This window comes from Rana temporaria, chromosome 1, assembly GCF_905171775.1.
Source record: "Rana temporaria chromosome 1, aRanTem1.1, whole genome shotgun sequence".
NCBI lineage: Eukaryota > Metazoa > Chordata > Amphibia > Anura > Ranidae > Rana > Rana temporaria.
Genome location: NC_053489.1, coordinates 145,617,000 through 145,629,093, shown reverse-complemented (window position 1 = coordinate 145,629,093; position 12,094 = coordinate 145,617,000). Strand labels below are relative to the sequence as shown.

Here is a 12,094-nt window from a genome sequence, read left to right as displayed (position 1 = left end):
ATCAATACATTTTCCTTGTCATATTTTATGTATTTTTCTAGAGTCACCAATACATTTTCCTTGTCATATTTTATGTATTTTTCTAGAGTCATCAATACATTTTCCTTGTCATATTTTCAGTATTTTCCTAGAGTCACCAATACATTTTCCTTGTCATATTTTCAGTATTTTCCTAGAGTTATCAATACATTTTCCTTGTCATATTTTCAGAGTTATCAATACATTGCCATACATGATCTGCAGCTCTGGATGATTGAGGATCGGTGATCATACACAAGAATTGGGTGTGATGTCTTCGTGCTCCATGGAATATGATGGATTATAGAAGGAATGTAAGATTGGGAGCCTCGGGTACGATCGGGTTAATCCCCATGGAAGATCCGCTCCGGGTTTTGCAGTGCCAGGAGCAGGCGATGAGTCCCAGGGAGTGGGCGTGTCCCGTGAAGAGGAGAGGCGGGGCTTGTGTAGAGGAGAGGCAGAGCTGAGCTCCGATTCAATGATCAGTAGTCAGTAGCGGTGTGAGTGAGTGAGTACGAGGAGCAAGCTTTGGGTCGGAGGAGATCGCAGGGAGTACGGAGGAAAAAGCTGACCTGTCCATTCTTGTCCTATAGAGGGCGTGTACCCTGGCTGAGCTCTGCTGGGTGGATTGCTAGCATTGGAATCGCACATCTCTCTACAGACACAACAAAGTGCAGCGATCCCCATTGCCTTCTATGTGTAGTGATGACTAAGGATTGCCCACCACAGCCTACTGGATCCGTCTTTCCCGAGAGATCCCTCTCAGTGGATTACTAATGGGACTCTCCATGAGCTGATCGTGCACTGCCTGTGTTCCCAAGGTAGGCTGCCTGCCATTGTCATTGTGTGCTTCTAGGAATCAATGGGGCTGTGTGTATGGGTGGGGAGGGGAGTACAGGAGGGGGGACAAGAGGGGGATCGGGCACCCCCACATCTCTATGCAAACACAGGGATGCCCATTGGCAGTCGGGAAACTTGGCATCGGCTGTCTGGCTCTATGGATCAGCGCACTGCACTGATGGGCTTTAATAAGGGTGAAAGGTTCGTGCTGGGGTCACCCTACATATCGGTCCTCTCCTCCATCCTCATTACTACTGTCCTCCGCAGCAGGATCCATAGAGATCATACTGGCACACCCACCTACCCACCATCCACCCAGGGCTTCTGTGCTACACATCCAGCCAAGGGCTCTGCAGTCTGCCTTCTCAGGGATGTGCACACTCCCAAGGCTACTGTATGGGGATCGCTTCGAGTTTAATAAATAGGTCACTTGGCAAGTTCATGCCATGCACTTTGCAGAAGTGTAATGAGATTTGTGACAGCAAAGTTGGTTCCAGGAATGGATCTAGGGCAGAGTAACTGGCAGGCACCTCCTGCTTGTTCTGACTTCTGGGGGCACTGCCTGGTGCCTGCTATGGTCCACTGCTTAGTAGGGGCACTGCATTGTGGCTACCATGGTCCACTGCTTAGTAGGGGCACTGCATTGTGACTACCATGGTCCACTGCTTAGTAGGGGCACTGCATTGTGGCTACCATGGCCCACTGCTTAGTATGTGGGCACTGCCTGGTGCCTACTATGGCCCACTGCTTAGTATGTGGGCACTGCCTGGTGCCTACTATGGCCCACTGCATAGTATGGGGCACTGCCTGGTGCCTACGACAGTCCACTGCTTAGTATGGGGCACTGCCTGGTGCCTACGACAGTCCACTGCTTAGTATGAGGCACTGCCTGGTGCCTACGACAGTCCACTGCTTAGTATGAGGCACTGCCTAGTGCCTGCGATGGTCCACTGCCTAGTGTGGGGAACTGCCTGGTGTTTACTAGGTTCACTGCTTAGTATAGGGCACTAAATTGTGGCTACTGCTTAGTAATTGTGCACTGCCTGGTGTCTACTATGGTCCACTACTTAGTATGAGGCACTGCCCGGTACCTGCTATGGTCCACTGCTTAGTGTGGGACTCTGCCTGGTTCTAGGTTCTGCTTAGTATAGGACTGAATTGTGGCTACTATAGTCAGCTACTTAGTATGGGGCACTGCCTGGTGCATGCTATGGCCCACTGCTTTAGCAATTGGGTACTGCATTGTGCATAGTTTAGTCCACTGCTTTAGTAATTGGGCACTGCCTGGTGTCTACTATGGGGCACTGCCTGGTGTCTACTATGGTCCACTGCTTGGTATGGTGCACTGCCTGGTGCCTACTATGGTCCACTGCTTGGTATGGGGCACTGCCTGGTGTTTTTTTTGGTCCACTGCTTGGTATGGGGCACTGCCTGGTGTCCTACTATGGTCCACTGCTTAGTTTGGAGCACTGCCTGGTGCCTACTATCGTCCACTGCTTAGTAATTGGGCACTTCCTGGTGTTTGCTAGGTCCACTGCTTAGTATAGGGCACTGCCTGGTGCCTACTATAGTCCACTGCTTGGTAAATGAGCACTGCCCGGTGTTCACTGCTTAGTATTGGGGCACTGCCTGGTGCCTGCTAAGATTCACTGCTTAGTATCTGGGCACTGCATTGTGCCTACTTTAGTCCACTGCTTAGTAAGTGGGCACTGTGTGGTGCCTGCTGTGGTCCACTGCTTACTGTGGGGCACTGCATGGTGCCTACTATGGTCCACTCCTTATTGTGGGGCACTGCCTGCTATGGTCCACTGCTTAGTATGGGGCACTGCCTGGTGGATGATATGGGCCACTGCTTGGTAATTGAGCACTGTCAGTTGCTATCAGCCTTCTGTGGGTGACTGTCATCTTCATCTTGCCTATGATGGAGTACTGCCACCTGCTTTCTATGGGGCACTGTCATGTGGCTATTTTAGGCTACAGTCATATGTCTGCTATGGGGCACTTTCCTGTTCTTATTTTTAGGGTACAGTCAAGTGTTTTCTGTGGGGGTTTTGTCGTCTGCCTCATGGGGAACACTGCCTTTTGTGGGGCTCTGTCATCTTGTATCTTCTGTGAAGCACTGTTGTGTTAGGGTACAATCATGCCCCTCATGCCTTCTGTGCGTGGCACTGCCTAATTGACATTTCCTTTCACTGAGGCACTGTCATCAGCCTCTTGCCTTCCTGCCACTGGTATGTGTCTGTATATTTTAGGATATAGTCAAGTTTCTCATGTCTTTCTGTGAGGCACTGCCATGTGAGGCACTACCTATTTGCCTCCTCTATGGCACTGCCCTGTCATCATCCCTTTTGCCTTGTGTTGGGTTCTGCCACCCGGCTTCTGTAGAACACTGTAATTTGCCTACCCTGGGTATGGTCACATGCGTCATGCCTACTGTGCTACACTGGCATCTGTCTCTTGTAGTGCACCATCATCAGCCTCCTAATGTGCTCGCTACACAAGTGCACAGTGACTGGTGCTCTGCCCTCCCCAGTGTATGATAGTCAGTCATCTGAGAGTAATGTTCTCTAAGTGCTCTGGCTGTGAATTTAGACGAGAGCTAGTAGGAGCTTTGGGAAGCTGCCTGTAAATCCCCCCCCCATGTGTTGTTTTCCCTGCTGCCTTATGGAGCCTGCTTCTGCTTGGTACATTTGAGGAAATGGAGCAGAAAGTCAGAGTTGGTGGGCTGCCTGAGTCCCAATGGGGCCCTACAGCGAAATAAGATCATTACAATAAAATGCCTGCCATGGATCTGGGCAGGAAAAACAAGTCGTTCCATCACAACAAACATACAAGTGCCAAGAGTGGGTGCTAACCACCACCCAGTACCAATCCAAGGTTAACTCTGTGCAGTGATCTGTATAGGGTACAATTGTTGCACAGGGGCCTCATGGCAATTAAATGGTTAAATGAAGCCATTAGTGCTTAATGAAGGAATGTGCAGGGCACAGAGCGGAATGGCTTTTCCTTTGTACCCAATGAGTAATAGGGGAGATTTAGGTTCCAATGATTACATTAACATAGATTTCTCTATTGCTAGAGTAGAAAATACATAAGCAGTGCCCGGAAGACACAACAAAGGTTAATTGTGCAAAACCAGAGTGTCTGCTGTGTGTCTGCAGTACCTTGTAATCTGGACTCCCGGCTGTTTCATTGCTCCAAGGAAGTCAATTGTGCCCACAGCACCGACTCTGCTAATGGCAATACAATATAAAAATCCTTATTTCCCTTAAGCATGCTTCTGCTTTTTAACCGCCCTGTCAGGAGTCGTTTCTTGATGGTCCTGAGTCGCTTTGATTTGTCATTCCCATTTTCAATGTACTAAGCCAGCAAAAATAAGAGAAGGGCCTGTTTAAGTCTCATCTGGATCAATGTGCTGCACTCAATACACATGTGGGCATTTCAGTGATCTGTTTTTTTTTTATTGAGCTTGGATGGGATGTATTGCTGGGATAAGGGAAAAAGCTCAGGCTCCAATGATAAAGTATTAATAGCATAGATAGTAGAGGAGGAAAGTGTTTACAGTGTAGTTAATGTGCTGCAGTCCACAAAAATAGAAAAGCCATAAAAATTCAGCTAGGAATGCTTGCTGCCTGCCCTGTACTGTCCAGCCTGCCTGCCCCGTACTGTCCAGCCTGCCTGCCCAGTACTGTCCAGCCTGCCTGCCCCGTACTGTCCAGCCTGCCTGCCCCGTACTGTCCAGCCTGCCTGCCCCGTACTGTCCAGCCTGCCTGCCCCGTACTGTCCAGCCTGCCTGCCCCGTACTGTCCAGCCTGCCTGCCCCGTACTGTCCAGCCTGCCTGCCCCGTACTGTCCAGCCTGCCTGCCCCAAGCTCTAGAAGTTTAATAATTAACTCGCCCTAAATTGGACAGACCCATGGCTCCAATCTGGAGAGTAGACACCATTGATTTGTTTTGGAATTTATGGTGCTTTTCCAAATCCATCTTTTATATTAATCTCAAAAGCAAACCTTCTTTTTATTGAAGCTTCTGAGACCAAAGTGCATAATCAGACGTTATTGACAAGGTTGGTTATGTCCTGTTGACTTCATTATTTGTGCATTAAAAGCTTTTTAAATACAATAGATGCTTGTCAACTAGTGAGGATAGTCATTTTCCAACACTGATAACTTGGGCCCAGATTCACAAATGAGATACGACGGCGTATCTCCAGATACACCGTCGTATCTCTGAGTCTGGGCGGTCGTATCTATGCGCCTGATTCTTAGAATCGGTTACGCATTGATTCCTATTAGATCCGACCAGCGTAACTGCACATTTACGCTGGCCGCTAGGGGCGTGTACGCTGATTTACACATCAAAATATGTAAATCGGCTAGATACGCGAATTCACGAACGTACGCCCGGCTGACGCAGTACAGATACGCCATTTACGTTAGGCTTTTCCCAGCGTAAAGTTACCCCTGCTATATGAGGCGTAAATGCGGTGTACCAATGTTAAGTATGGCCGTCGTTCCTGCGTCAAAATTTGAAAAATTTTAGGTCGTTTGCGTAAGTCGTCCGTGAATGGGGCTGGACGTAATTTACGTTCACGTCGAAACCAATAGGTCCTTGTGGCGTATTTGGAGCAATGCAATATGTCCACGGACGGCGCATGCGTCGTTCGTGAAAAACGTCAATCACATTGGGTCACAAGTTATTTACATAAAACACGCCCCCCCTGTTCCACATTTGAATTAGGCGGGCTTATGCCGGCTGATTTACGCTACGCCGCCGCAACTTACGGAGCAAGTATACAGCACTTGCCCGTCTAAGTTGCGGAGGCGTAACGTAAATCGATACGTTACGCCTGCGCAAAGATACGCGGATCTACGAGAATCTGGCCCTTGGTGCATGAATTGTAACCCAACAATAATAGATGACTAGTTCAAAATGTATCCTATTCTCAAACTTCTTTTGCAACTTTTTGTTTTGTATCACATATATGACTGAAACATTGTTGCTAAATCATGTAAACTAAACTGTAAACGAAAACATTGTTTTTGCTAAGTCCGTTACATGTGTAAAATATTGCTGCTTTGGCTTAAGTTTTGTAAATGTTGGAGGTGAAATTTTTCCTAGCACTAAATGTTTAGTTGTATACTGATCACCCCTATGGTAGTAATCCTAGATTGCACAATAAGCACATTTTGTGTGGTGTGTGTGTGTGTGTGGTTATTTTTTATTTATTTTTTTATTTTATTTTTTTTATATGGTATCTGAATCATGCCTTGTGTTTTTGTTCTCTTAAGGCGATTTTAAGTTTTGATGTGTTGAGCGATATGCTTAAGCAAGCTCTTTAACTAGCTAAGCGAGGTGAAATGTATAGCTTCTTGTGTATATATTGTCCTAAGACACATGGCTTTCTAATACACGGCTACTTGAAGATAAAATCAGGCTGGAGCTCCTTCCTGAGCTAGCTGTGTGGGAGAGCAGCCTGCTAAATGCATTGAAATTGGTAAGGGGTCTTTTAGGGTTAGACAAGAAGGTGCCTTTATTGCCAGACCTGCCAGGGTGTATATCCTGTGATAAATCCAAGGATGTGTTTTTTGTATAGATGACAGCAAATTTGTTTGTATGGTTGTTTTAAATTACAAAAGGAAACTCCTTCATTTGCTTTGCCAGCTCCACAGGCTGACATTTTAAAAAGGGGACATTGTGCAGCGCTGACAGATAAAGTGGCCGCACTACTGTTGTCTTTCTTTTTGTTTGTCTGCCACTCATTACATCAAAGGCGGAATTAATTTATTTTGTGATAACGCCACCACTGGAGAAAGGCCATGTTGGGGAAAGCTGACTGTGAAAACTTAGCTGGTTACCTACTTTTCTTATCTCAGATGTGTCCAATGATACAGTTTACTCCTTGTTTCAAAGTGTGTTTTATTTTTTTATTGTTTGTATTCTAGTAAAGGAAAACTTTTTTTAAATAAAATTTGTTGATTTTTGTCAATTAACAATTATTAAGACAAAAAAAAAATGACAATAACAATCTGAATTTTAAGTGATCTCTCTTCACTAAACTGGAAATTGATTGCTGTACTTTGCAACACCATCATTGCTCTTTGGATTGCTATATTAAATGCAGAACCATGTGTGTGTGTGTGTGTGTGTGTGTGTGTGTGTATATATAAAGGGTTTAAATGAGTGATTTGTGCTTGAGGTCCCCTAGTGGCCATTTGTAGGATTTGCAATAGCTTGCTCCTTACTTCAGGCTATTTCTCTATTTTGTGTAAAGTTCTTAGACCATTAATTAAACAATGGCAATTGTGGCGTGACAAGTTGTTTCTTTTATGATGACCTCAGGTTTCAATGTTGTTGTTTTTTTTTTTTTTTTTTCCCTTTGTCTGCTTAATGGTTGAAATAAGAAAAGGAATTGGGCTGTCAGGAAAGGTTGCTTTCATCTTTGAGGCAGAACTTGGGGAGTTTGCTGCATTGCCTTCCTTTAGTAGTTTTGGCAGGTAAACTGGTTAGTTAATTGGTAAAGCTGGTGGTCCATGCGCAGCAGACCACTGCTTCTTTAAATAATCCCAACCACATGTGTTTTTTTTTTTTCTTTTGTAAACCCAAGACAGGAATTTGGAAATGCAGTCCTGTTGGTTTCCTCTGGCTAACCACTAATATATTGGTGGATATGGTCAAACAGACGTTTGGAACATTGGTTCCCAACTGGTCCGTCTTTTTTTTTTTTTTTTTATTGCTTGGATTAGGCTCTGCAGTAGAGATCTGGTTAAATGCTTTACAGGGATTTCCTTGGCATATTTAATGTTTATGCCTAGGCATATTTAATATATTAGATTCTGATGTTTTTCTCATATGTACCATGCAATATATGTTGTAGAACATTTTGATTTCAGAAATGTACAATGGAGCTTAAACCCCCCCCCCCCCCCCCAATCATATGTTGTGCTCTTGTTTTTTTTTTACATGAGCTCTCTATACTATGGGGTTGATTTACTAAAGGCAAATCCATTTTTCACTTGAAAGTGCATCCTCTTTAGATGTGAGGGGAAGCTCTGCTGATTTTATCATCCATTAACATACAAGCAGAAATGCAGCGGTGTGTGTGTTTTTTTATTTTTTTTATTTTTATTCTCCTTGCATGTCCCCCTCAGATCTACTGCATTTCCAAGTGCACTTGCAGTGCAAAGTGGATTTGCCTTCAGTAAATATCCCCAACCCGTCACTTTCCACTCTGTCACAGCAGTCACTTGTCAATGGTGTTTCTGAAGTAACCGGTAAACCTTCTAAATACAAAAATCGGCTATAAAATTCTGTATTGGTGGTTTGACACATTTTATACATGTACAGATCATCTTGACTGCACTAAACTTACCAAAAGCCATTACTTTCCATGGTCTAGAGCAATGTTTCTCAACTGCAGTCCTCAAGGCGCCCCAACAGGTCATGTTTTCAGGCTTTCCATTATTTTGCACAGGTGATTTGATCAGTTTCACTGCCTTAGTAATTACCACAGCCGTTTCATCTAAGGGAAAACCTGACCTGTTGGGGTGCGTTGAGAAACACTGGTCTAGAGGACATCACTAAAAAATCCCTTTTTTTTTTTTTTCTTTTTTAGATATGGGAGGGGGTTCTAAAACTAGAGCAGACAGAATCTGGAGCAGCCATGCAATCAACAATCCGTTTCTAGCCTCGCTTGTTCATTTGAAGCTTTGAAAATAAAAGCTAGAAGATAATTGGTTGCCATGCACTGCTGCTCTAGATTCTCTCTTCTCCAGTCTTTTAATAAATTCCCTCACTATGGTATTTTTTTTTTTTTTTCATAGACATGTTGATTGAGCCAGTAGTTTTGTGAAAATCTTTACCCTTGATGTGCAGTTGTCACATTTTTTTTATTAGGTTTACAATGCTAACAAATAAGTGTGTTTTATGGGTGCTCCTGTAATTTTTCTGTCATAAATCTATCACAAAGGTAGACTATTAGCATCGTTTTTAACGTCAAATGTTGTTCATATAAGGTGAAAATAAAGAATGAAAACGTAGCCGCTGTGCTATGTTGAATGATCTATGTTTAAAGAATACATATAGTATTTATTTGTTTAACGCTAGCCTGGCCACTAGGGGCACTCTTCTCCTGTATTGTGTAGACAGTACGGAATTTCATTCAACCTTTTATGGGTTGTATTAAAAGGGAGAGGAAGAAGGAAAAAAAAAAAACCTTAAATATGCTGTAGATGAGAGATTTGGTTACAAGTGTAAGTCTTCACAGTCTTAATCAGTAAAGCCTTCTTCATAGTTTATTCGCTGTTGATGCAATGCCTAACTAGCTATTTTATTATTTTTCGGATGCTTGTATTTGATTTGCACAAATGCTTAATTTTGCTCCATATAATCCCCTTTTTAAAAGTCAATTGTTTTTGTTGTGAAAGTCGGAACATGAAAACAAATAGAACTTTATTTGATCCACAAAAATTTTTGGCCGTGTGTTTTTTTTTTTTTTTTGTTATGTAAATATAAAAGATAGGGCTTTAGTACTATTCCGAGACCCCTTTTTTTTTTTTTTCCTATAAAGGACATCTACTTGTTAAATGATTCAGCCTTCATCAATTTTACATAAGCCCAAGAAGCACTCAGGCGATCGAGAATAGCGTTTTATATAATCCCCCTCCCCCACCCCCAAGAGGAACAGAAATACGCAGTCCCAAGTAGCCTTTCTTTCGTTCATAGAATTGATCATTTTAAAGGAGGTCACCTAACCTCCTCTGATCATTGGTTGAAAGGTTAATCTCATTGACGATAATCTCCTCGGTTGCCTTCATACCTGTATAATAAACCCTCACGGCCATTGAAAGAACAAAGGTTTGGTGACGAGGTGGAGCTACACATCCATGTTTTCACCTTTTTTGTTGTTTGTTTTTTATTTTATGTTTGTATTCTTGCTGAAATTTCTTATTCTGTGTTTGCCTTTCCTACTTCAGCTGTCAGCTTTTCTGTTCTGTTTTTGCTCTTTAGTTAATTCCTCCAGCATCTTTAAATTATGGCCTAGCGATAGATAGCTACACTGTTGCCTGATCTTCATCTATTAATCATGGAAGGCGCTTTTTTATGCGGTTGCCATAGCACCGGGGCCTCAGATAGTGTTGGGGTGCCTTGGGGAAGGCTCTCTGTATAACAGGACTTGCAAGCCTTGCAGTTATTTTGGCAGAAGCCGAGCTTGAGAAAGAACAGAGAGCCCCTATCCAACATTATTCAGTATTGGATTAAAAGAGGCAACTCCTCGATGTCTCTGTGGACCTTGTTATGTGAACATCCAGCTGATATGTTTTTTTTTTTCCAGGGTATATCATTTATTTTTTTCTTTGTTCTTCATAACATTTAAAAAGAAAGAAGGTTCAGAGAAGGGAAGGTTACTTTAATCCATCAGCAAGAGTAAGGATTGCTTTTCATCACACTCCGTGATAAATGTCCAGGCTAATGAGAGTGTTTAGGCCTTTTAAATGCAATTCAGGTAATTGTGTTTATAAAACATGTCTAAGCTTTGACCCAAATGGGGGGCCATGCTTTAACCCTTGTTTATTTGTACCTTTCCAAATTGGTTTTAATTTTATATTTAGTAGTACTGAAGGTTTTGGTAAATTGCCTAGGTTCTGATACATTATAAGGAGACCATTAGCAGTCTTCTCATTAACAAACCCAGTAGCAGGCTTTTGAAAGGAACAAAGTCTGGAAAACGGTTACCCATTAGCATTTATTTTACTAACGTGAAAAATATATTTTTGGATATTATGGGTACTGTATTTTTCACTTTGGTGCTACACTGTTCAATTTTTATTTTTTAGATCTACTAAAATCATATAATATGACCAAAAAAAAAAAAAAAACCTTTTAATTTGCATGCAATCAGGCAGGCTCTTGCACTACATAATTAAAGGTAAATATAAAGGTAATTGTATAAGAAAATTGTATAATGTATTGCCAGCCTTAGGCCGGCCATAGACAGTTCAAATCTCAGTTGGTTCAGCAGGAACTGGCCCAGATTCGAATCCTGTATGTGTAGGCTGAATGTAGCCATATCCAAGTTGATCACTTGACTTGGGTACAACCAGCTTTCTGGATTTTACATACAATTATTGCTAACGGCTAAAACTAGCTAAAGACTAAAGGGATGGCTTCTCCCGCCAGGAAATACAATGACTTTGCTGGAGGGATTCCCCAATCAACACTGAAATTTGCTCCATCTATGACTGGCCCTAGTTGATAAGCCTAAGAGAAGCAACTTGATCTCCTCCCGCCCGCAATATAGCCAGAAGACTGCTACAGCGCAGGCCTAAATTTCAGGGAAGGTGTCGATGTTCGTCTTCCCGAGAATGCGTGCTCTGTGATCAGCGAATCAATGAGACTCGGCTGATCACAAATCGGAGTCTTACCACGTGTTCAGCTGTCAGCCAATGGCAGCTGATCACGTAAACAGAAGATCGTAACCTGTTTTTTTTTGTTTTTTTTGTTTTTTTTTCACGCTGACGGTCTTCTGTCAGAGGCACACAGACACCAGTGCCGCCTTATCAGTGCAGCTTCATCAGAGCACATCAATGAAGGAAAAAAATTACCTGTTTGCAACATTTTATAACAAACTATTATTCATTTTTTTAATATGCAGTATTTGTTTTTTTCGGGGGGGAGGGGGGTTCCTTCATTAAATGCCATTTAAAAAGCTAGATTTTGTATGATAAAAATTCCTTTTGGGTACATTATTGCATGACCGCGCCATTGTCATTCAAAGTGCGACGGCTCTGAAAGCTGAAAATTGGCCTGGGCAGGAAGGGGATTTTAGTGCCCTGTAGGCAAGTGATTAAAGTGGTACTAAACTTTGCAAAAGACTTACAATAATCTGATGTCCCCAAGAAACCTTGCCACCATTGGCATATTTCTTTGGCTTCTTCCAGGTGCTTCCTTCTTGGCCAGTATGGGGTGACATGACTCCTGCACATGAACAGCAGGTTATGCATCATGCCAAGTACCTTTGTGCACAACAGTGTCGTGTTCAATCAAAAGAAGATTACAAACAGACCAGTAAGTTTATTTTATTGCAGAAAAAGACATTGTGCGTCTCTTCTGCAGAGCCTGTCTGATTTTATTTATTTTCTAAACACTTTAGCTCCACTTTAAAGTGAACCTTTGCTGTAAAATGCAAGGCCTGCTTATAATGTTGCCCCCCCCCCCCCTTTTAAAAATCTCAGGT

General features: G+C 42.9%; 1 protein-coding gene across 5 annotated transcripts in view; it reads left to right on the top strand.

The window, feature by feature from the left end:
* The first annotated feature begins 480 nt into the window (after window positions 1–480).
* SEMA6A (semaphorin 6A) overlaps window positions 481–12,094 on the top strand; it is a 283,298-nt gene continuing 271,684 nt past the window's right edge. For 2 of the 5 annotated variants that reach the window (XM_040343904.1, XM_040343895.1), the window contains exon 1: window positions 482–839. The gene's annotated coding sequence lies outside the window, so the exon portion shown is untranslated. Of the gene's footprint in view, window positions 840–12,094 lie in introns of all 5 variants that reach the window. The other 3 variants (XM_040343921.1, XM_040343913.1, XM_040343886.1) reach the window with 2 other exon arrangements.